This window comes from Protopterus annectens, chromosome 10.part0 (assembly GCF_019279795.1).
Source record: "Protopterus annectens isolate FY-2018-M chromosome 10.part0, PAN1.0, whole genome shotgun sequence".
Taxonomy (NCBI): Eukaryota; Metazoa; Chordata; order Ceratodontiformes; family Protopteridae; genus Protopterus; species Protopterus annectens.
Window position 1 is genome coordinate 1,098,025,489 of NC_056744.1, and position 27,130 is coordinate 1,098,052,618.

General features: G+C 40.8%; 1 protein-coding gene across 2 annotated transcripts in view; it reads left to right on the forward strand.

Moving 5' to 3' along the window:
* The window catches only part of LOC122813496 (cytochrome P450 4B1-like), a 1,102,348-nt gene that overhangs the window by 501,211 nt on the left and 574,007 nt on the right, over nt 1-27,130 (forward strand). The window lies entirely within an intron of this gene.

Sequence of the window (27,130 nt, forward strand, 5' to 3'; positions counted from 1 at the left end):
TGGAATTAGTACTGGAGATGGAAACAAGTACACTTAGTGTAAAACAATGCTATGTGACAAAATACAAATGTAGGAAAGAAAATGCAGAATAGCTTATTGAATATATCTTTCATTCCTGATTATAATATGGCATCAAGTACTATGATCCTGTTGAAACAAATTCTTCACTATTCCACTACTGTCCATTGGGGCTAGCACACACTAATGACAGTTTTGTTTTACTTAATGGTATTTATTTACTTGAGAGTTTTTGTTTTATTACCACTCTTGTTCCTTTCTTGTCAATTGTGTTGTACTACATTGCAATGAGTGGATTGATTTTTATTGGGTTTATCTAACCAAAGGTCATCAAAACTGCTTGGACTTTAAAAGTGAAAGTCAGTGTTGTGCTAGAGTGGTCACTTTTCCTCACTGTTGTCCAGCCAAGGAGTGGCTTTATATAACTAAGAGGGTATATAGACTGTGAAGTACCCTGCATGATGGGTGCAGGAGTCTTATCATCTTGCAACAAAGCTTTTCTTTTCTTTTTATTACAATTTCAAGTTTTCATTTCTGATTTAATAAAACCAATGAAGCATAAGTCTTAGTGGGGTAACATGCAATAACTTAGGTAAAGTGAACTGTAAATGCTCATTCTGATGGTTCCTTCCTACTGGAATACCCTCTGAATCCAGTTTATTGAGTGAGAGGTTTGAGCAGTTGAAATGGTTCTTCATAGATCTTACTTCATTCAGTGCCAATTCATTTCCTGCATACCGATGTCTGAACAATACCTGTAATCTTCATCCATAACCTCTTAGGCACCAGATACTAGACAGATCCTTAGCCTTCTCTCCATAGCTGACCTTCCACAGTGAATTCTTCAACCTGGATTTTCATTGTAATAAACAGAAATGTAATTGTTGCATAAGCTGGAGAGCTGATGTAATACCCTTTTTATAAAATAAGACATGCTTCTGTTTATACCTTTGTTCTATTCCTATTTTTTTGTGTCCCATCCAGATACCAATAATAACCTGGATGTTGAGTTGAAGTTCAAGAAGAAAGTAAAAATGTGGATCCAGACGAGGGACTAGGAACCCTGGTGGGACCCAAAGCAAGGCTGTGGTTAAAATCTAAAATTATACACAACTGAACTTTGACTACCTAAATATAAAATCAGAATATTTATATGGCAGAATATAAAAGCATTATCAATACTCAGTCTAGGGATCTAAAGTTCTTTTGCAACATCAACAGAATGGTTTGGAAGGATAGGTATGTTTTGCAGAAGGTACCGTTGCTATGAAACACTCTCCATCCAAATAAAACAAAATTCATCCCTAAACATATTCAAGCTGAACTTAGATCTATGGATGGGAAACAGATGATTTACCCCTAGACTGCCCCCTGTACTACTCATGTACAGAGTCAGCTCCTAAATGCTTCATCCCTTGCATGGGCCCCCTCTAAGCATCTGTGATATGAACTCTTGTTCTCATTAGGGGGTAATATATAATTGTCGACTCTGGGATGAGTAAGGCCAATCAATAATCAACTGGGATAGTTTATTTTGAGCGCAGAAAGGGAAATTGGCTAGGCTTAAAATGGCCCACAAGGGCAGCTAACATACTACTTTTCTATGAATCTGTGTAGAAAATTGAGAGAAAAAGTAGTGGACTGGACATTCAGTGGAGTGAAGATGGCTGTACCTTAGTGGATACAGTAACACAGTGCACTAGAAACAGGAAGAAGACTGTGAAAAGAAGAATGGTGGCTTGGCTTCTAGAGATGATTATAGAAGGTAATCGCAGTGCAGACCTGCTCAACACGTGACTGTAACACTTTTGAGAGGAATATGTTTGCCAGAAGAATACGTAATGTGTAACATAGTTCTCAGACTCCTATCTGTGACTAGCACACATATGTGCATGTAAGCTGTGTACAGACACTCAGTAAATCTCTTCTGTAGGCTTTTAACTCATTCCCTCCAGTAGAGCTCTTTTGTGTGTGTGTACCTTTAACTCCCAGTGGGTGTGGTTTCAACCTTTGTAAAAAATGACGTTATCACCTTAAAGTTCTAACAAATACTTATTTACAGAGGTCATATATCAATACAATTGTGTTTGCCATCATATATGTTTCAAGATAAAATATTCTGATACCTTGTGTGTAGCAAGCATTTGGAATTATTAATGCAAATATGAACAGGCAATATTTGACACCTAGAGGAGCAGTAGGCTGTAACTGCAGAAACGCCTGTAGGTGTCACTCGGCTGTAATGTCAGTATAACTGAATGCTTATACAGTAGAACAGAATGAAGCATGACAGTGTTAAAGGCTTGTGATTACATGTAAGGAGCATGCCTATTAATAAACAGAGCACAGTGAGAGAAAAGAAAAGCAGTAGAACCTTACAAGATGGAAGGCAGATGATTGGCTTAAAACTATCACCGCCACCACCTCTTGGAATACAAACTGTTTAACAAAACCCTGAAAATTGTGATAAAAGGAGTTTGTTCTTTACATAGATCTCATACTGGTGAATGCTGAGCAGTCAGTGAAAGTAAAACCAGTGCACAATCTAACAAGTCAAGATGGCAGGGTGATGTGTGAAATCTTGATCTCTTTAAAACTGTGTTAAGACAGTTTTTAAGTAAACTGATCTCTGCAATTGATAAACATTGTAATTCAAGCTCAGTAACATTGTGGTCAAATACCATTTTGGAAGAAGTCAAGATGTGGTTGAGAATAATATATAAGAGAAGTATGAATGCTAACTAGAGCATGCCTTTAACAACTCAAAAGGTTCATAACTGACTCATCTATGGAACGTGCAACACAAGTTTAAGAGAAAAGGACTGTAGGAGAATTTAACATGAAACAAATACATGTGGATCTGTAGTCCCGGACACTTGCTGGAGGATAGCAATAGTAGTAAGGGCTATACTGCTGAGGTAGTATATTAAATAATGATATAGCTAAACAAGTAAAAGCTAAAAATGAAAGTGAATCAGATCCAACGAGTAGCAACATTTTTATATAGATGTATGAAAGAAATAGCGAAAGATGCTTAGGTTTTGGGAAGCAGTATAACATGTGGCAATCAAATATTCTGAAAAATTTTAAAATAAGTTAAGGGTAAACATTAGTATGTCAGGGAGACTGAAAATGACACATATAAGGTATTTGTGCATCACTACTGATTTTGTACATGGGCAGATATGGACAACTTACTTGGTTATTTGCAGCTATGTTTCTGGGGGAAAACAGGTGGGATTTTATTTAGACTGTAGGATAAACTGCTTTATTGTCCTAACAAACCTTCTGGAATCTGGCACACAGATTGCTATACAACAGAAGTACACAACATCAGATGGTTACTTGGAGTTCATTTAAAAAGTCCCAGAAACTAGAAATAGTACATGGTAGATTTCACTCCAGTTGGAGAAAGTTCAGTGATTTCAAAATTAGATGCAAAGCTGACGAGGTAGTTGAGTTAGTAGAGCAACATTATAAGGATATGCTATGGACACCATTGTGACTGTAGAGAAAAAAAACAAAAGCTAGGTTAACAAAGGGAATATTAAGGGTTATGCAGACAAGTTAACAGGAGATTGTGCCTTGAGAGTCATTACTGGACTTAAGACTTAAAGGAAGAACTGTAAAATTCTTAAATAGGAGAATCCCTGTTCAGTGATGGTGTAGTTGTTCAAAGAATTGCAAAACTTACAGAGACAAGGGATAACCAAACCAGTAAAATACAGTACTGAGTGGTTTACCAACTTCCTACTAGTGAAGAAACCTCATAACAGTCATTTAATGAAGCGATACAAATAACTCTGCTAGTGTGACCAAGGATGAAATGATAACTACATTGGTTGCAGCTAAGATTCAGTTTACTGAAACTGGTGACAGCCAAGTAGTGGACGTTAGTATAAAGCATTATAGCAGGACAAATCATTTCATCCCCAGATGACTAGAGGATGCAGTCTGAAACAGAAAAAAAAATAGAATTGGAGCTGGAGATAAAACATCTCAGAGCACAGAAAATAAAATGGCATGAGGTGCAATGAGAGCAAAAGCAGGAAGGAAGAGAGAACAAAGAAAAATGGAATGAGAGTAGAGAAATATATATGTGTGTGTATGTGTGTATGTGTGTGTGTGTGTGTGTGTGTGTGTGTGTGCATATATATATATATATATATATATATATATATATATATGTATGTATATACATATATGTATATACACATACCTCTCAACCTGGAAACATCAAAAATCTGGACAAGGCCCATAAAAAATAGGTACAAATCTGTATGCCAATTATCATCTAATTTGCATACATAATTATGTAACCCCACCCACTCCAATGGAATTATGGGATACCAACTTTCAAACACAAACTGAAGAACAGACAACCAAAATATGGCACTAGAGTCCCCCTGCAGCCATTCCAATGTCCCATTACCTGGAGATTTCAATCCATTTACCATAAACACTAATGTGTACATACTGCTTTACTTCTACAATGATTATTTGGATTTTATTTTTACATTTTGCAGCACAACAATGCACAAACACTAACAGACATCTGCTAAACAAAGCAATACTGTCTCACAATGAAAATAGACTTGGCATTAAAACTTCTCTGCCCTTGAAACTCACATTCATTTGAAATAGCATTGAAACCTACACACCACATCCAAAGAAAATGCATCTGGCCAGTGGTGGATAAAGATTACCTTTGAGCTGTTTTCAAATCATTGGCCCCTTGCACACAAAACAAGAAACATAAATGTTTTATTTTCTTTGAAACATCTTCCTGACTTTATTAAGTTATACTTCTTGTATAATACAGCACACATGTTAGACAGAGCACATTTTAAATTTATTGTTTGAACATTTTTCCAGTAAGCTATACTGTAGGCAATGAAACAAAATGCATGAACCAATAATGACAAAACTGCCCAATTCAGAACATTTCCATCATTAAAGTCTACTTCCACACCCACACTATAAGTAGAATGACAGTAGTGTAAGCCATAAGCATCTTGCACAGCTTCTCACTTATTTTCAACTTCAGTTGTTTTTTGGGGGTGGCAAAAGGTCAAAAACCAGGGACACATTTTAAACATTGCTTGTATAATTTTGGAAAGTTGCTAGAGTAAAATGTTGTGTTACCACCATGCATGCCACTGGCAAGTCTTGAACCCAGGATCCTATGTACTAGGGTCAGAACAACATACCACTATGAGAATCAGCAGTTTCCTGAAAAAAAGGAAGAATGAAACTTAATGGCTATAATTTAGTGAATTCAGTTCACATTTCTCACCATAGCGCTCAACCTCTTAGCACAAAAAACCTGGACAAACAATGCCAGTAATGGGGAAATACAAATTTAGTTCTCACTTCTCACCATAGTGCTCAACTCTTAGAAGAAAAAACTTGGACAAAGCTCACAAGTGGTGGTGGCTAGGGACTTACCAGGGACACATTTTATAGGTTCATGGGTTCTTAGGTTTGTACTAGGCTATCGGCCCTAGGGCCTATGCAAGCCTAGCCATAACAATTCCCTGGATATTTCTTCCCACAATATTTACTTCTCTGGACCCCTGTCTAGCAGGGTGACTGACATGATCCCCGAGGTGAATTTCCTATCTCCCATCCAATCATCAAAGTTCCTTTTGAAGAGGGCCAATGAGGCGCTCTGCTTGACATGTATGGGCAGTCTCTTCCAGAGTATAGGGAGTCTCTGGGTCAGGAACCTATCCCTCCAGCATGTTTTGTTCATTGTGATGACAAGATTTAGATCCCTGGAGCGTGTGGCTCTGAGGGATTGGGATTTCTTTAAGTGGAGCATGTCCAACAGCTCAGGGTTTGACATGGCCTTGTATGTTAAGCAGAGATCACCTCTGAGTAGATGATATGCCACAGAGTATAGCTGGAGTATTTTTAGATGGTCAGCATATGGCATCTGCTTTAGGCCTGTGATTCTTTTAGTTAGGTATTTCTGTGGCCTTTCCAGCTGTTGCAGATGTCTTGTGAGGTACATACCAAGCGGGGCATTATACTCTATAATGGGTCTAATGAGGGATGAGTACAGTGGGACAATGACCTCCTTTTTTCTAGATGAAAAGCCCTTAGTGATGAGGTGTGCCACATAGAAGGATTTTCTGACTGTTGTGGTGATGTGCTTATTGAACGTTAGACCACTGTCCACTTGTGTCCCTAAGTCTCTTATCATACTTTCGATGTTTAGTGTCCTGCCACGTATGTGGTAATTCATGGGTACATGTTTCTTTCCAAAGGGGATAACTATACATTTCTTGGCATTAAGCTTGAGCCCATGGCTCTGGCACCAGGCATCTGTTTCTGTAAGGCCCTTTTGTAGAATATCCACATCATTTGTGGATTCAGTAATGGCTCCCAGTTTGCAGTCATCTGTGAACTTTGTTAGCCATAGTCCCTTAGTGTTGGCCTGTACTTCAGAGAAGTAGATGCCAAACAAGAGTGGTCCCAGGACTGAACCCTGAGGCACTCCACTTGTCACTTGTCTGGAGCTGGATTTGGAGTTGGCTACTTTTACAGTCTGGGTTCTGTCAGTAAGCCAGTTGGCAACCCATCGAGTGACATAGGGATTTATGCCCAGCTTAGTAAGTTTATCTATGATTCCAGAGTGGGGGATGGTGTTGAAGGCCTTGGTGAGGTCCAGATAGGCTGTGTGGACCACCTTACCCTTGTCCACAGCTCTGGAGACTGATTCGAAGAAGTCAGCCAGATTCAGGGGACAAGATCGGCCCTTCACAAACCCAAACTGGGTGGGGTCCAGTGTTTGAAGGTTGCCAATGTCTTTGTTTATAAGTTCCATGATAATGCGTTCCATGCCCTTGCAGATCAGGCTTGTCAGACTGATGGGACAGTAGTTCCCAGGATCCAAGGTGGATCCTGCCTTGTGGAGCGGGATAACTGTAACTGTGTGCCTCTCAGTGGGCACGAAGCCTGAGGTGAGGCTATGATTAAACATGACACTTAGGTGAGGTGCCAGTTCATTTTTTAGTTCATGTAGTACACAGCCTGGGATGTCTTCTGGTCCCATGGATGCTGTATTCTTAGCTTTGGAGAGTGTGGTTTCTACCTGTGTGGCCGTGATTATCAGAATTTCGTAATCTTTTGGTATTGAGATGGGCCCTTTAGGGGGTGAGAGGGGGTGAAGTTGGCACTAAATCAGTCTGCCAGGTTATTGGTAATATCCTTGGGATCAGTATATTTAATTTATTTATTTATTTATTTGCAGTTTGTTTACCAGGGTGGTCTATTGGGCCTTGAGGAGCCCGTTTTCAATGGAGTCCTGGGGAGAAAAGCTCCAAATCTACAACTAGTTATAATAACAGTGTTACAAAAAAAATACGACTAGTTATAGTTACAGTGTTACAAAAAATATTAAAAAATAATTCTAAGTTACACAGAGTACTAAGAAGACATAACTGTCAATCTACTAGATACTGATGCAGAGGTTAAGAGAATTTAGAAAATAAAATGTCAGAGTAGATGAAGTATCAGAGGTGTAGCAATGATCAATAGCAGGGTAGATGCAATATCCCAATGTTAAATGTCAGAGTAGAAAAGTATTACAATTTTAGGAATAGTCAATGTCAGGGAATAAAAAGAATCACAGTGTTAATAATTGAGTTTGTTCAGTTGTAAAAGGTAGTGCAAAGTACCCCAATATAAATGTTTTAAGGAGGAATAAAGAGAGACAGTTACTAAGAAGGTGTCAACAGAAGTGTTTGAGGTAGGGAGGGATTATAGATAGAGATATTATGTAGGATGAGAGCAAGAGCATTCCCACAGTGATGTTAGGTGAGAGTGGAGAAGAGATTTAAAGACAGAGAGGCTACTGGTGGTACAGATGAGAGGTGGGAGGGAGTTCCAGTGGCGTGCGAGGCAGAAGGAAAGGAGATGTTTGCCAGGTGGGTGGGAGGGTTTATGCAGTTTAATTAGATTTTGTTGGTTGGATCGTAGGCATCTGTTAGGAAGATGCATTTTAAAGGTTGAGATGAGGGAGGGGCAGAGAGAGGTGTTAAATATAAGTTTATGTGCTTGGATGAGTTGTGTATAGATGAGGTAATTGGGGAGTTCAAGCCATTTCAGTTGGTGTAGGGAGGTACAGTGATGGGTGTTGGATCTGTGGCCAGTTGCAAATTTTGCGATCTTATAGTAGCAGGAGGAGAGTTTAGATTTGAGGGAGGAGTGCAGGTTGGTAAGGATAGAGGCTCCATATAGTAGGGATGGGGTTAGGTAAGTGTTAGTAAGAGTGAGCCTGGTGGGGGGAGAGATAAATTGGTAATGGTGGTAAAGCATGCCTAATTTTTTGTGAGTTTTTTTGATATTTGCCTGCAAATGGTTGTCAAACTTTAGTTGGCCATCAATTAGGATACCCAAGTGTTTGGCAGTAGAGACAGTTTCAAGAGAAGTGTTATCTTTACTGGTAATAAGGAAAGAGTGTTTATCTAGGGTAATGCTTCTGGAGGGGGGAAATAACATCAGTTTAGTCTTATTAGCATTTAGTGCTAAATGATTCTGAAGCATCCATAGTTCTGTAGCAGAGAATGCTTCTTGGGTAAGTTTCATTAGTGTAGATGAGCAGGAGGAAGAGCAGATTATTGTTGAATTGTCTGCGTATTGAACAAGTTTAGAGTGAGGGATGGCCTGGTGGAAGTCATTGATGAAGATGTTAAATAGAAGGGGTCCTAGAATTGAGCCTTGGGGTACACCAGTGGTTGTGAATTGGAAAGGGGAAATTGCTTTTTTCCACTTGATTGCTTGTTGCCTATCTGATAAGTAGCTGGTGAACCAGTTAATAGAGGAGTGGGATAAGTGTAGTTTAGAGAGCTTAGTAAGAAGAAGGTTATGAGAGATGGTGTTGAATGCTTTAGAGAGGTCTAAGAGGAGGGTGGAAATGATGAGACCAGAGTCACAGGCCTTGTTTACAGTTTCAAGGAAGGAGAGGAGAGCTGTGGTAGTACTATGGCCAGGATGGAATCCATGCTGAGTGGAAGTTAGTAGGTTATTGTTGATGAGATAGGGTAAGAGTTGTAGGTGGAAGCATTTTTCGAGAATTTTAGAGATGGGGATAGGATAGCGATGGGATGGAAGTTGGAGATGTCATTATTATTGCCACCTTTGTGGAGTGGAATAATGTAGGCCTTTTTCCAAATCTGGGGAACATGGCATTCAGAAATAGATTGATTTATTAGGATGCTGATAGGGTAGGCTATGGCTTCTGCAGCAGTTTTTAGGAAGAAGGAGGGTATTTCATCGGGAGCATTAGAACATGGTTTTAGTTTTTGAAGAAGTTTTTTTATAGTAGAGATGGGAACAGGGTTTGTGGTGAAGTGAGGACATTGGGAGGTATTGAAGTTTTGAGAGAAGGGGTTCTGAGGAGGTTGCTGGGGAGCTGGTAGTTTTGTGGTAAAGGATGATGTTAATTTAGAGATGGAGTCAATAAAGAATGAGTTAAACTGGGTAGCTAGATCTGAGTCTGAGGCATTTGGGTCAGGGCACGGGTTTTCTTTTCTACCTGGCCTTAGAAGGGAAGAGATGCCATCCCAGAATTTCTTGGGGTTATTGTTGTGTTTATTTTGGAGAGTGGAAAAATAAGCTTTGCGGTCGGTGTTAATGAGTTTTTTTGCTTTGTTGTGAAGTATTTTGTATTCATTAAAGGAAATGGAAGTTTTTGTTTTGTGATAGTGGTTCCAGGCTTTATCATGATTTCGCATAGTAATTAGGGTGTTCCTAGTTAGCCAAGGGACGGATTTACTTTTTATGCGTTTAGTTCTTAATGGAGCAAAGGAGTCAAGCAAGCCTAGGAAGGTTGTATTGAAGTAAGTAACTGCGTTATCAAGGGATAAAGTTCTTAATGGATTCCAGTTGGTTCTTTTTAGAGTGTCAGAGAAAGGTTTGTGGTTAAAGTCTTTTAAGAGGCGAGTAGTGATGTAGGAGTGGGATAGTTGAAGGAAGAAGGGAAGGCGAAGGGCAAAAGTGGGGAGATGGTCTCCAAGTGGATCAGGAAGGTTACCACTCTTGGAGTAGTAGTGTGGGTGGGAAACTAGAATCCAGTCTAAGGTGCTGCCAGATATGAGGTCTTTGGAGGGTCTGGTTAGGGAGTTAATAAGTTGTGTGAAGTTATAAAGATTTATATTGATGGAGTTGGATGGGGATTGTATGTTTTCCCAGTTAATGTTAACATCTCCAAGGATTATAGTTTCATTTGTGATATTGGATGAGAGCCAAGAGAGAATGTCTTCTAGGACAGGGATATTATCCCCAGGAGGGATGTAAAGAGTGGCTATGCAGATGGATTTTTGTTTGTTTACTTGAAGAAGGGTTAAAAGTAATTCAACTTTTCCAAAATTGGGGACAGGTTTAGAGTAGGGGGTGACTGAGAGGGAAGAGGGATGAGGGGAAGAGGAGACTTACACCTCCTCCTTTTTTATGAGTTCTATCATGTCTGATAATACTGTAGGTAGGTGGAGTAATGCCATTCTGTTGTAGCTCAGAGCAGATCTGAGCATTGCCATTTAGATTCTTGACATAACTATAGAATGCCTTGTGGTTGTCTTTGGAATCTTTGGCAATTCTATTTTCATGACTAGCTTTTGAGGATTTTATGAGGGATCTCAGCTTCTTACTGAGGCTGGTGAGGGAGTTTTTTGCATCCTGGGATTTTCCTCTTTTCTGCAACAGTTTATTTCTTCTGTTGTATAGTTTGTTTATAGCAGGGGACCACCAGATTGGCTTCTTTTTTTTTGGAGAAGAGCATCTTGGTTCTATTTGGGATGGCACGATTCATGCACGAGTGGATGTGCTTGTACAGTGCCTTAGTGTAGGATTCTGCAGTTGAACTTCCATATCCCCATCTGCGTGAGTGTTGTGAAGTTTGTCACTTCTGATTTCAGTAGCATGAAGTTGGCTTTGGAGATGTTGTATCATTTTGGCAAGTTGCTATAATAAAATGCTGTGTTACCACCATGCATTTTACTGGCAAGTCTTGAACCCAAGACCCTATGCACTACAGTCAGAGGAACATACCACTATGCCAAATCAGCAGTTCTCTAAAAGATACGAAGACTGAAACTTAATGGCTATCATTTAGTGAATTCAGTTTTCATGTCTCACCATAGCTCTTAACCTCTTAGCACAAAAAACATGGACAAACAATGCCAATAATGGGGGAATACAAATTAAGTTCTCACTTCTCACCATAGCTCTCAACTCTTAGAACAAAAAACCTGGACAAAGCTCACAAGTGGTGGTGGCTAGGGACTTACCAGGGGCACATTTTAAACATTGCTTGTATAATTTTGGAAAGTTGCTAGAATAAAATGTTGTGTTACCACCATGCATTTCACTGGCAAGTCCTGAACCCAAGACCCTATGCAACATACCACTATGCCAAATCAGCAGCTCCCTAAGAAATAGGAAGATTGAAACTTAATGGCTATCATTTAGTGAATTCCGTTTTCACTTCTCACCATAGCTCTCAACCTCTTAACACAAAAAAAACTGGACAAAGCCAATAATGGGGGAATACAAATTCAGTTATCACTTCTCACTTACTATAGCTCTCAATTCTTAGCACAAAACTCTGGACAAACAACAAAGCCAATAATGGGGGAATACAAATTCTGTTCACTTCTCACCATAGCTCTCAACTCTTAGCACAACAAAATGTAGACAAAGCTCAAAAATGGTGGCTAGGGACTTTAGGCTCATTTTACCCTGTACCAAAGGTACAGGGTTTGAGCCTGAATACCTCTAGCCACCAGGTGTATTACATTGGAGACGTTTTCATACACACAGTCGAAAACTGTTAATCCCCAAATGAATGAGTGCTGATGTTAATGATGATGTGAGCTCCTTGAGCTCAATTCTGACTGGCTGATAGCCCTGATGGAGCTGATGTCATCACACATGCGATGATGTCAGCTGTGACAGCACAATATTCAAAAAACAAAAAAAAAAAATCAGAAATGAAGGGGTGCCACTTGGGAATTGTGGTACCCCTTCATTTGGACACCAAAACTCGGTAAAAAGTAATTCAGCATGGTTGGATATATATATATATATATATATATATATATATATATATATATATAGATATATATATATATATATATATATATATATATATATATATATATATGGATCTACTTTGATCCAGTGAATTTTATGTTTCTTTGAAACGTAAATTCGCGACCTCACTTATGCAAAACTGCATTTTTTTCGAAAATGCACTTTCGTGTAGAAGCAAAAATAAAACCTAAACCAAAAAAGAAAATGCACTAAACACAATTATGCAGGGGGCAAGCCCCCCTGCACCCCAACCCCCCAACTTTAATATTCTCACTCTGAGATCGCACTACAGTGGGGAAAAGGGAATATTCCCTTATCCCCACTGTACCACGATCTCATCAATAATTTGCTTAGTTGTACATCAACACTAAATGTTGATGTACAATTAAAGTTACATGCAACCTGCATGTTTTTTATTTCTTTTCTTTTCTGTTTTTTTTATTTTTATTTCTATTTTTACATGAAAGTGAGGTCGTGAATTTACGCTTCGATGAAACATAAATTCGCTGGATCAAATGGGATCTATGTATATATATATATATATATATATATATATATATATATATATATATATATATATATTATATATATATATATATATATATAGAGAGAGAGAGAGAGAGAGCTGCAGAGAGGGAGAAGGAGTGAAATGAAAGAAAAATGCATCATGTGAAAATATTCTTCTTGAAGGCTTTAAATTTACTCCTGAAACTTATAAGAAGACATTTAGGGAACAAAGAAAATTTGAACAGTTTTAATGAGTTCATTGCAGAAGTAAGCACATATTTTTGTAGATGCAGAAGTAGATGCTAAGCTACTACTTTTGAAATGTTGGTTGACCTTATGATAAGAGAGCAAGCACCTAGTACCTTTTAAGACTTAACATAGGAGGGTCACATGGATGGCAGAGGAACATCTAAATCCAGCACAACTGGAACAAAAGGTTTGGTATGACAGGCAAATGAGGAGCTGAGAATAAGCAGTTGGGCAAAATGGTGCAAGAGGCATTGGAAGATTTTTTTCACTGTTTGAGGAAAGCAGGTAATGTCATTTATGTGATGCACTTTCTAGGCAGGAGGCAAAAACAAACTTTACCATGTTGCTATGATGAAGCTATACTATGATATTAGTATATACAATGGGTTACAAGAGGAAACAGAGCTAAGTCTGGTGGTAGCTCTCTTCAGTGAAGCTCAAACTGACACCTCAGTGGATGGCATTCACTACCACTGCAGCTGTCTCTTACACAGGTTTAAGTAATCCAAGCAGTATTGCAGGAATTTTGGGGCATGTTCACTGTTAGGGCAAGGTAAATTCAATTAGCAGCACACATCTGGAAACAGGAATCCAGCAGTCAAATGAACTCCTAAGACAGTGCCTGAGCAGGTCATGCAAAACATGTGGGAGAAACTAGAGAAAACACTGAAACTGGGGGCAGTCCAGGAGTCTTGACAGCTTCTGGCCTCACTAGTGGTATTAGTGCCATAAAGGAATAGAGCAAGGTTTTGTGTAGTTCTAACAAACTAAACTGTTGCACACCAGTAGATGCATACCCAGTACCAAGAGCAGATGATACTTTATGTCAGCTAGATGAGGCTAAATATCTGACCTCTACTGACCTGACTAGATGTTACTATCAAGTACCCTTGATAATCACATCAACAGGAGAGGTCATTTGTCACTCTGTTTGGATTGTTTTAATTCACCAACATGCAGTTTGGGATGAAGAATAACCTGGCAACTTTCCAGACATGCATCTTGTATGAGCTGGAGACTAAGCTCTTGCTTTCATAGATGATAGTGTAGTCTTCAATCAGTCCTGGCAAAGACATGTGCAACATGTGAAAAAGGTGCAGATCAGGTTAAGAAGGGCTGGATTGACAAGTAAGACAAACAGATGTCAGATATAAATGTCAGAAGTAACGTATCTTGATCATCATGTGGATGGTGGCAAAATTTGGTCAGAGCCTGCTAGAGTGGAGGCTATACAGGCACGGCTTACTTGTGTTTCAAAAAGCATTTCTTAAGACAGTGGGGAGTTACAGTATTTGCCACTCATTGCAGTATCATAGCCACTGCTGTCATAGATCTTATACAGAAGACTTGGCCAGATAAGTCAGTAGTATAGCTAGGGTGGGGCAAGAGGGCAACAGTCCTGGCAGAAAGTGTTGGGGGCCATGATCAGCCAATCCCGATCACTCTTTAATGTAATATTGTCTTTTAAAAGCTAGTGTTGCATTTGTGGTGAAGCCTGAGTGCTATAGCACTCTGTGTGTGGTCTAAATTGTAGCAAACAGTTTGCTACAGTTTTATAGTATAAAAAACAACAAAGTTTTTTTAACTGAAACTGGAGCGCCCTGGTGTTCTGTGCAGACAGGGTATAAACTGTAGCAGCTGTTTGCTACATTTGTAGCAAGCAGTTTGCTACAGTTGAAAAATATATTTTTAACAAAAACATGAGCACTGAAGTACTTCATGCAGGCAGTTATAAAGTGTAGCAAATGTTTGCTGCAGTTTAAAAGAAAAAAATGTTTTTTATTTTAATAAAATATGTTAAAGGAGGGACAGGTCACAGAAACAGGATCTGAATGGCTGGGGCTGGGCCACCTGGTTGGTATGCCAGTAGAAAGAACATCCATTTTTTTCTTTTTTTTTTTTTTTGCTGGGGTTGTGTAGGTCTAATTGTAATAAGTTGCTCACTTACGGCTTATTACTGTGACTTGCCTTTTTTTTCTTAAATAGCTGAGGGGTGGGGTGCTGGTTCATAACACCAGCCCAGGGCGCTAACTGAACTAGCTATTCTTCTGAGATTATCTGGACAACAGTTTGTGTGCAGGTTTTCTGGAAGTTTAAGATGGCTTTCAATGATTCCTTGTACTAGGCAGTCTTTATTTTGGCTAGGAGTTTATTATGTATATAATTGCTTCAAACAAACTGGGGGCTGTACTATTCTTCAAAGAGATAAGAATATCTGGTAATGTACCTGAGTCATAGACTTCAATAAAAGGAAGAGTCACATGCAGCTGTGGAGAAAGAATGCTTGGGAACTATGTGGACTATTCAAAAGTTTCAGCCCTACATGTATGGTAGAAAATCCAGAGCAGTTACAGATCATTAAACCCTATAAGTGTTTACATAAAGTCAGTGGGCAAAATAGCAGGCTTCATGGATATAGTTTGGGGGTTATAGTCTTAGAATATAACAGTCCCACACCAGACCGATGCCAACATTACACATGCAGGTGGTTTATCAAGACAGGGTTCTGGGATACAATACTTTAAATGAACCTTTAATCTCCAAGCTCTGTGGTGGTACAATGAGATCTAGAAAGGTGGGGAGATGTAGATAAGTACTAAACTAAAGCAAATGTTCTTTTTTCCACAAAAACTGTGGTTGTAAATATTTAAGCATGTGCAATATATTGTATGTATAGATTGTATAAAAAAAAAAAAAATCAGTTGCAATGAGTATGTGCACTAGAATTTTTAGTAACTGAAGCTAATCTGTCTTTCCAAATATGCACAGGTTTGTAGTGCTTTCAGATGAAAACAATGCATTACCTTATTTGGACACTCACTTATTGGATTGTGCTTCACCAAACTAAGAGACTCTGTAAACAAAAAGGAATTTTATCTCTTTTTAAATCCAGACAGAAAAGACAGGATTTAACTTAGAGGGAAAGGAGCTGTCAGTTTAATTATTGACTTAGTTCTAGATTGTATATGGTGGACAGTATTCTTGAAACAGAGCTCAATCTAGATTCTGTTTTGCCTGTGTAATTGTGCTACTGAGGTGTCCAGGATTCATTATATCTGTGTGGCTGTTGGTAGTGATAGGTCCATATAAGCAATTAGAATTATTTTGATGCCTTTTTTCTGGTTAAGCGCATGTGTTTTGCATTTTCTTTTTATGTTTAAAACTACTAGTATAATTTTATTTTTTATTAAAACAGTTTTATAGTGTGATGTTTGGATTTGGGATTATTTTTTACATATTTTGGTGATTCCTTGGGACCTTTGGCTGTTTGTCTAAGGTGTTGTATGGAGTTCAATTGTGAGACACATTGATGTCCCCCTCACCAGGCTCGACAAGGAGAAGATCATGGTCAGTTATCTGTCAGGTGCCAGAATCCACCACATCATGCACAGACTTAAGTCTCTCCACAGCAGGTACAAATATGACTCTGTCATTGTTCCTCTTGGCGTGAATGACTTGAGGTGTACCTTCATGGACTATATGAAGAGAGGCATGATTGAGCTTTCAGAGTATGTGTCCCAGGCAGGTATCACCCTAGCCCTAAGCAGCATCCTACCTTCACCAAGAAAGATACCACAATACCAACAAAAAATAATTGACTTCAACAACTGGTTTAGATGTTCATCGTGTTACCCTGCTGCAGCCATCACACTTGGGTTATCCTGCCGTCAGGCGGTCCCGCAGTCGGCCCGAATTCCAAAGTCTTGGTCCGGCATTGGTTGCTGTCGCTTCTTCCCTGACATCAGTGCGCCAGGGTTATATAAGAGGCATCAGACACCATTTTCTTCAGTCTTTCTTGCCGCACGGTGCCTGAAGCAGAAGCAGTTTGCAAGTGCTGGTCAGCCGACACCTGAAGTTTTCGAATCGAATTTCAGACCGAAGTCTTCAAAGCTAAGTACCCCATTGGGGAACCTTTTCTTGCCTCAGTCCAATGTCAGAAAAAGTTAAAAATTGTATTTCTTGTGGGAAGCAAATACCTCATAAGGACTTTCATTCTTACTGTATACCTTGCCTAGGCCCAGACCACGATGTCACTGGTTGTCGGTTTTGTACTACGTTCAATAAACGAACTATAAAGCGACGTTTTGATTTCGCTCGACACTACTTCGGTAGGAAATTTAATTATACTATGCCGTTGGAGCAACCGACTACTGGCGTGCATAAAAAGCGCAAAGATAAAGACAGGCACCCTAGATCCAAGCCAGACTCCAAGGCCTTGGCTGGGCCGGTCGCCGGTTCTCTGGTTTTCAGTGAGACACCTTTGCAGCCCCTGACGACTGCAGAATTGGAACCCCAGACCGCTTCAGATTCTCAAACTGAGAGTTCTAGGCCGATGCAGCCATTCCCTTTAGGCCCTACAGACAACATTGCAGAAGGAGAAGCCGGTGCTGTGGAAATGCCTTTGGCTTCAGAAGGTGTCTTCAGACCGACGACTCTCACCATAAAATCTTATGCTAAACTTAAGACTCCTTTAAAACCTAAAAAGACTGTGCTTCAGTCTCCAGTTCAAGGCCCCATGCCTAAGAAACAGATGCTTAAGATGGCTGAAGATTTGATTACTCTGATCAGGGGTTCCCAACCCCCCCCAGACAAAAGGCCTAGACAAGAGGAGGATTATGCCTCTTCTGATCAAGTTTCTATTTTCTCAGACTCCTCTGAGGAACAGGATTACTCCCCCCCCCCTTATGAAGATTCTGATGCTGAAGATTCCATTCCCTCAGCATCTCCCCCTGAAGACTATTCCTTCGGGGAAACCCTTCATACCATGAGGGAACACTTCCACTGGGAAGGCCAGGACTACTCCGACTCAAAGAAAAGGCTCCGAGAGTTCCTTTTACTTCCCCAGCACAGACCACTTGCTATCCCTCCAGTTTTAGACATTGTGGATGATGTCTACTTAGAATCTAGTCTAAATCCAGATTCTCTGCCTCCTGCTCCAGCCAAACCAGACAGATATTACAGAGTACCTGACTCTCACAAATTCCTTTACAAAAGCCCTGTTGCTGATCCAGAGACAATCTCCCAGGGTCCCAAAGGGGCTAAGACTTCTATGGCTAAAAATCTTGTGCCTCTCTGAAAGGGACTCCAGAGCACTACATAGGTGGGGGAAGAAGGTTTACACCTCAGCTACTCTTGCTATGAGAGCACTAAATTGTCAATTTCACATGCTAAAATATCAGCAATTCCTAATGTCTCAATTAAAGCAAAAGATGAGCACACACTCTCAACAGTCTGAATTCAAGGAAATGCAGGATCTGCTGCACGCAGCTGAACAGGTGGGCAAGCACACCTTACAATGTGGATTTGATTCATTGGAAGCTTCCTGTAGAGCAGCTGTTACTGGGTCTGTCATACGTAGGCATGCTTGGTTAAAGGAACAAACCTTGCCTGATCATGTTAAAGCAAAGTTACTAGATGCACCTTTACAGCAGGATGTCTTATTTGGGGTTAACGCAGAAGAGGTTTTAAAGAAAATGGAGGATAAGGCAAAGTCTATGCAGACGGTCAAAGATTTCTTACAGGTACAATCCCCCTCGCTTTAGCAGAAATTGGCCAAGAAAAAATTGGTCCTTTCCAGCTTCTGACAGACCACAGAGGGGTAAATACAGATGCCCAAGGGGCAGAGGTCAAGCACAAATCCCTTACAAACCTCATCAATGGGGCACTGTAACACAAAGGGGAGAAGAAGACAGGCCCCAAACTACTAGAAGACAAACACAATGACTTAACCCTCAATCTGCCAAGCAAAGCTCTCTTGGCAGCTCCATTGGGAGGAAAATTAGCACTTTTTGCAGACAACTGGCGCATAATCACAAAGGACAAATGGGTCCTAAACATTATCTCACAAGGATACAGATCCCATTTCCACACTTTGCCAAGGAGAAAAGGAATGCCAAACCTGCCACCAAATCAATGGGCAGAGGCACAAAAACAAATTGCAGCTCTCATGGACATGAGAGCCATTCAACTGGTACCTACACAGGAGCAAGGCCAAGGATTTTACTCAAGGCTCTTTCTAGTTCCCAGAAAGGACAATGCATGGAGACCCATTCTGGACCTTTCAATTCTAAATACCTACTTGCAAGTTCCAAAATTCAAGATGCTAACACTTCAGCAGCTTCTTCCCATGTTGGGCAAGAAGGCTTGGCTAGTAACGTTGGACCTCAAGGAGGCATACCTGCATGTCCCTATCAGACAAAATTGCAGAAGATACCTCCGTTTCATTGCAGGTTCAACCCATTACCAATTCTCTGCACTGCCCTTTGGCTTATCTACTGCACCCAGGGTCTTCACAAAATGCCTGGCACCAGTAATTGCATACTGCAGACAAAGAGGAATTCAAATATACCCATACCTGGATGACTGCCTCATCCAAGCAGAAAGCAAGGACATTCTCTTACAACATCTGGCGTTTGTCAAACACCTTCTATGTTGCCTAGGGTACACAGTAAACGAAAAGAAATCAAAACAAGTGCCCTCACAGAACATGACATTTTTGGGTGCCAGCTTGAATACAACGGCCCAGATGGCTTACCTCATGCCAGAAAAACAACTACAATTTACTCAGTACTTCAAAATAATGGCAACAAAGACCCAACTCCCTGCAAGAAAAATTCTGCAGGCCTTGGGATACATGGCATCTTGCATACTGCTAATCCATTTGCAAAACTGCATATGAGGAAATTACAATGGTACCTGAAAAGCGTATGGACTCAACACAGCCACAGCTTGGAAACAATGATACATCTCATTCCTTGCCTTCAACAGGAGTTTCTATGATGGTCACAGGCATGTCACCTCAACAAGGGTCAGCCTTTCACCTTACCCCCAGCCAGGCAGACTGTAACAACAGATGCATCGGACTATGCCTGGGGGGCACACATGGCAGGACAGTGCGTTCAAGGCAAATGGACTACAGATCAAAGAAATCTGCACATCAATCAAAAAGAAATGCTAGCTGTACAGAATGCTCTGACAGCCTTCAAGGACCTCTTACATCCAGGACAACTTATAATAAGGACAGACAATACCACAGTAATGTGGTACATAAACAAGCAAGGGGGTACACACTCCTACCCTCTATGCAGGCAAGCAATGACCTTGTGGAACACAGCTCTGACTTACCAAATTCAATTACAAGCACAATTCCTGCCAGGAAAACAGAACACATTGGCAGACGACCTAAGCATGAACATCATGGATCCCCACGAGTGGAAACTGGATCCACAAGTATTTGCAATGATAACTCAAAAATGGGGGCTCCCAGACATAGACCTGTTTGCCACCCCCCAAAATTATCAGCTATCAAAATTTTACACAAGGGCATTCCACCATCAGGCTTGGAAAGTGGACGCACTCTCATTCAATTGGAAAATGTTGACAGTATATGCCTTCCCTCCATTGCCCCTTCTAACAAAGGTGCTGCTGAATGTCAGAATGGAGAGACCACGAATGATACTCATTGCCCCAGACTGGCCACGCCAGCACTGGTACCCACTACTAAGGAACATGGCCCACGGCCCACCATGGAATTTACCACAAATTCCTCATCTGCTCACACAGCAAGACAGTCAGATTCTACACAGCCAGCTCAAGACCTTAAATCTAGCTGCATGGCAAATCACCTAAACAAACAGCAGGCTCCTCTTTCACAAGCTGTTATGGATGTCATTCTGGAGGCCAGGAGGCCCATCACCAGGAAAGCCTAATCAGACAAATGGAAAAGATTTTGCGCCTGGAACCAAGCTAAAGGCCACAATCCCCTTGAACCGAACATACCTCAGATTCTACGCTATTTAACTGAGATGCTACACAAAGGACTTTCCTTTTCATCTATTAAAATACACGCCTCAGCTATTTCAGCTAATTACAACACGGATCCTCTCTTATTTTCACATCCACTTCTAAGGCAGTACCTCAGAGGGGCCAAAAACATAAGGCCTCCCAGGAGAGCACCGACGCCAACTTGGGACCTCAACTTTGTTCTGGAAAAGCTTACGCTACCACCTTTTGAGCCAGCTTTCTCAGCAGATTTAAGGTTTATATCATGGAAAACTGCCCAGCTGCTAGCAATTACTTCAGCCAGAAGAGTCTCAGAGCTACAGGCACTAATGGCAGTAGGACCTTTCCTCATTTTTCATCAAGACAGAGTTTCTCTACGAACTAACCCCTCCTTTATGCCAAAGGTGGTATCCAGTGTGGCTCTAAATCAAACCATCCATTTACCTACCTTTTTCCCAAATCCACAGAATAAAGGAGAAAGAGTCCTGCACTCCTTGGACATTCACACGCAACTACTTGGATAAAACTAAGGCTTTCAGAAAATCTGACCAGCTATTTGTATCATATGCTACAGCATCCCAAGGAAAGGCTATCTCAAAGCAAACCATTTCAAAATGGATAGGGCATTGCATACATTTTTGCTACACTCATCATGGAAAACCAGTTCCTGCTAGCATAAGGCCCCACTCCACCAGGGCAATGGCTACATCTACAGCCTTCCTCAGGGGGGTGCCAACCAAGGATATTCTAAAAGCTGCAACTTGGAGTTCAGTGCACACCTTCACCAAACACTACCACTTACCACTTTACTCTAAGGCTAGAGCTGGCTTCGCCACTGCAATTTTGCAGGGCCTTCTAGCCTCTACTAATCCTGTTTGATTCCACCTACCATCCTTAGCTTTGGGATTTAACCCAAGTGTGATGACTGCAGCAGGGTAACACGATGAACATAGTACAGTTTTGTACCTACCATAAATGTAGATGTTCAAGTGTTTACCCTGCTGCAGTCCAGGTTGCCCACCCTCCATCCGCTCTAAACTAGCTGAACTTATCTGCACCATTCTATCCTATACAACCTCTGTGGTGTATTTGCTTTTGCCTGAAGGTATTGTTTTATTTTATATGTATTTTTTATATATTTTGCCTACCTATTGGGGGCACCTGACATCTGGGGCAAGAAAAACTCAAGAAAATGGCGTTGGATGCCTCTTATATACCCCTGGTGCACTGACGTCAGGGAAGAAATGACAGCAACCGACGCCGGACCAAGACTTTGGAATTCGGGCCGACTGCGGGACCGCCTGACGGCAGGATAACCCAAGTGTGATGACTGCAGCAGGGTGAACACTCGAACATCTACATTTATGGTAGGTACAAAACTGTACTTTTCTGGTGTCATTCCAAGGGGATCCAGTATCTGTCTGCCTGGGATGACATGGTTAACAGACCTTAATGCTTTGCTGGAGATGATCTCCACCTGTCACCCCCTAGAATTCAGGATTCTGGCCAAGGCTCTTGCCTCCCCCATTGTGCCTTTTTTAGGCAATGTCCCACAGACAAATCTTCCATCATAAAAGATCTGTCAAAAAGCAAATTGAAGATCATGCTACCTAATGCTAGGAGCCTTAACCTGAAAATGCACTCACTGGAGGCTCTCCTAGCACTGGAAAGATACTAACATCTGTGCAGTCACGAAAGCTTGGCTCAAGGCTGTAGAGATCAACCCTTCCCTACCAGGCTATACCACATTCCACATTCTAAACATTCAGACCCCAAAATGAGGTCAGGAAGATTAAGGGTGGTGGAGTTTTTATTTTCATTGAAGTCAAGCATACCTCCAGACTGGTTTGCCAGCATGATGCACTAGAACTTCTCCAGGTGCAATTGACAATTGGCAAGACACCCATCCAAGTTATAGCCAGGTATAGACCCCTCTCATGACTCAGGGCACCCACCCCTCCTACCTGGACTTAGTTGAGTCCATCAAGGTACCCCCTAACACCCTGATCCTTGGGGACTGCAACTACCCCACCATAAACTGGGTGAATTATTCCTGCTCTAATGCACTCACCCAATGATTCCATGACTTCATCAATTCTAACGCAGTAGACCAGCTTGTCTCATCCCCCACAAGGGGAGATAACATTCTAGACTTGGTTCTCACCATCATGGGTGACCGCTGCAACACCCCCATAGTAAGTTCTTCCATGGTGAGATCAGACCATTGATCTGCTTCATTGGAAGTGTCTATCCCATCCAACTCCCCCTCCCAGCCGTAACCAGGCTAAAAATCATCTTGAAAACTGACTACAACCTTCTAAGGTTATCAGTAGGTTCACACCACTGACCCCTCAGAGGATGCAGACAAATATGCTGAACAGTATGCCAGTGCAGTATGCAAGCAGCTGTACAATTGCATGGACTCAGCCATACCCAACAGAACTAAAACCTGTTCCTCAAGGAAACAGAAACCTATGTGGTGGACATCCTCTATCAACAGGCTTTACAACAAAAGGAAGAAACTGTTGTCCAAGGGTAAAACGGCACAAATTCTCAATTGTAAAAACTCCCTCCATAGCCTCAACAAGCAAATTAGATCATTAGTGAAAATCTCCAAAGCCAATTATGAACTGAAACTAGCCTCTGAAACAAAGGTTAACCACAAAGCCTTGTTTAGTTACATCAGAAACCTCCATTGCAAAGCCCAGGTTTGTTCCAAATTAGTTCTTAATGGTCCCACTTACATTGATCCTGTTGACTTAGCCAACCTGCTAGCAGATAGGTTCAGAGCAAATTGCACCCCCCTGTCCTCCCTAACAGCCCATTCAACATCCCTGATAGTTGCACTGCACCCCACATCTCCATAGATCAAGTGCTAAAGGCCCTTCCCAAGGCAAAGAACACAGCTTCCATGGGACCTGATAGTATCCCAGGCTGTATTCTGCAACATCTCCAGCAAGAACTCGCCTTGCCATTGAGCACCCTATTCAACCATAGCCTAAGTACAGGCTTCATTCCAGCAGAGTGGAGAACTGCCATTGTCATCCCTTTACACAAAGGTGGTGCCACTACTGACCCTGGAAACTATCACCTCATTAGCATAACAAGTTTGATGTGTAAGGCCATGGAACGTATTATTATGGACCTCATAAACAAGGACAAAGGCAATCTACAAGTACTTGACCCCACCCAGTTTGGATTCGTCAAGGGCAGATCTGGCCAGTTGAACCTGGCTGACTTTTTTGAGACTGTCTACAAAGCACTGGATGAGAGAAAGTCAGTACATACAGCTTACCTTGACTTGGCCAAAGCCTTTGACACAATCCCTCACTCAGGCATCATCAAAAAACTAACACAACTTGGTGTAAATCCCTATCTCATCAGGTGGGTGGCCAACTGGCTCACTAATAGGACCCACAAGGTCAAAATAGGTGCCACCATCTCTGACAGCAGACCTGTCACTAGTGGTGACGCCAGGGATGTATCCCGGGACCCCTATTTTTTGGCATCTACATCTCAGAGGTCCAGGCAAATACAAAAGGCCTGTGGTTGACCAAATTTTCGGACGACTATAAGTTGGGTGCTGTCATTGACTCCCCAAATGATGTTAACATACTTCAAGGGGGTCTCACAGCAACAAATGACTGGCGCCAAAGTTATGGTCTTAAGTTAAATGCAAAAAAAGTATTATCATACCATTCGGCTAAAGCATGACCCCTACTGAGTACCATATTAACGGCAACCCCCTAAGTACACAACTTGTGGTGAGAGATCTGGGTATACAAGTTGACAACAATCTCACATTTGACCATCATGTAGTGGTAGTGGTCAGAAAAGTATTTTACTTGGTTCATCTCATAAGTAAAGGGATTGCATCTAGAAAAAAGGGAGGTTATTACCTCTCTGCTCAAATCACTATCACTCTACTCTGTATTATACAGATTGCACAGAGGTGATCTGTGTCTCGCCTACAAGCCAGTCTCAGACACTGCTGTACTAGAGATGCTTCATGTCTGTAAGTATAACTCTTTGCGTACTACCCAATCAAAGCTTAAATCTAATATGTGGCATTAACAAAACCTGCTGGAGACAGGTTTGTACCCCAGAGGCTGCTTTGTCTCTGGAATAGACTCCCCATACACATCAAACAAAGTACGTCACTAACTCTCTTCAGGCACAACCTTGATGAGTGGATGGGTAACCACAAATTTGTCCCTGGAGTTCCACGTGTCCCTCATTGACAGGGGTGGCTGGTACTGACTGGGGTTTCTTTTTTGGGGATAAACTCTTGGCTAGGCTTGTAATGGCCCCAAAGCCATTAGCCAAGTAATCTCCTATGATCCTATATACTTATGACAAGTATTCCTTAGAGTCCATATGTTGGGTAGAAACATTTGCAGATGATGACAAAATTGCAGGGATAGTTGATTCAACTGGAGATCTTCAGGAGCTACAAAGTTATTTAGATAAATTATGTGAATAGTCAGAGTAGTGGAGTTTTATTTGTTTGCTAAAACTAAGGTTATTTGTTTCAGTTGAATAAATATTAGACAATCATATGGGATGTATGGGGAGATTTGGGGAGTTTGTGAACAAAATTAGGAGCTTGGAATTTTGATTGATGGCAACTTGCAGTTTCTGGCCATATGAATAAGGTCTTGAAATCATGGTCTGCTTCTGTACTCACTATATTTAGGGGAATGCCCATTAGGGTTGAGAACTTACTGATAACAAGAACTTACTGATAACACTATACAAAGCCATAATCAGACCTACAGTATAATGGATGGAGCATGGGAGTGGGTTTTGTATATATATTACAAATTACAAATAAACCACTTAGAAAAGGTGCAAAGATTTTTCACCAGGTGAATCCATGGCATGAAGGACACCAGTTAGCAGGAGAGATTGAAAGTTATGTAACTATCCCCTGTGTTTTACAGGGTGTATAGAGGTATGGGTATATAAATGTTTAAAAATGAGAAGATGGCTAGTAATTTGAGGCTGAATTTTGTTATCAATGGAAATGTTACTGGGATTAACACTAATCTGGTGAAGCCAAGGGTAGTAAATTCAGAACTTTGAGCAAATGTTTTCACTTTAGAGTTGGGAGTCAGAATAAACTGCCCTTAAAAATTGGGCAGGAACAAAATCTTGTAAGTTTTAAAAAGTGTGTGGACTTATGGTTCAGTGATATGGTATACGGTGCTAGGGAAGAGTGGAGCAAGACCTGTAGTGATCTCATCTGAGGTTCTTAACTGTTGGCTCAAGCATTTTGAAGAATTACTGCTCAAGCTATTGCCAACATACTGCTCAAGCTATTACTAACATAAAAACATTTAATGTTTGGATCATTTCAAGGGTAATTGTGTTAGGTGCCATTTGCCAGAGATTTAATTAGGGCAAGGCAAAGAGACCAGCTGCCTTGAGTACAAGCTGTTAGGGAGTGAGATTGGCAATTGCTGATGTGGGGCAAGTGCAACACTGGTAGTCATATAAGAAGCAATGGGATGATAGACTTTTTTAAATCACTGCTGATACAGCATTTTTTGATTGTAGGCAGGAGGAGATCATATTATTAGTAATTGTAGAAAGGACTTACCTTCTGCAAGGAAGTTTTTGTTTTGGTCCTTAACTTTGGATTGAGGGAAGGCACCAGTCTGGGGAACTGCCCACAATGTCAGATAACCTAGCAATGGCTGTGGCTAGTGTGGTCTGGTTGCTAGCAGCGTTAAAAGAAGAAACATTCTTGAAAAATATTGTTTGTGCATTGGTGTGCAAAGTAATTGTGGTCAGGTTTCAGTTACTCTAGTAAACTTGCACTGGAAGATACTGGGTTCAGTCTGAGGTGAGTGAAATCTTGGGGAGTCAGAGATTATAACTCTGATCAACAGCTGTATAGTGAAGTTTATTTGGGTGAGGCAAGTGTTGATTATTACTATGAGCAGAATTGTACATTTGCTATATGCTCTTTAGACCAGTCACTCATTGTGTATAATTTGGAGCCATGCAGATTTAAAGCTCATACAGTCAAATAAACTGGCAGTAGTGGTGCGCATTGTGAGACCACAGCTTTAATTCATTAAAAATATCCATAACAAATATCTCTCTTGATATCTGTATAACTTCCCACTTTTCGCTTGCACTGATAATTTATCCCAGAAATCCACAAACTTGGTCCAAAAAAAAAAAATCTTCCTTCTGGTAGCTATATCCTTTTCATTGTATGCCTTATTTTCCTTTTTAATAACAGATTGTCATTTGTCATTTGCCACACACATTGTACACAATGGACTTCCTTTGAAATAAAATTATTTCTTTTAATTTCCATCCCAATATCTTCAGATAGCATACTCCATCTAGAATGTGTAATAAAAACACCTCTGTTACCTGCTTATACCAACAACCTCTGTCTTTTTGCATCTTTTTTATAGCAACTTTCCATATCTTAGTTTTCATCAAAAGTCATACATAA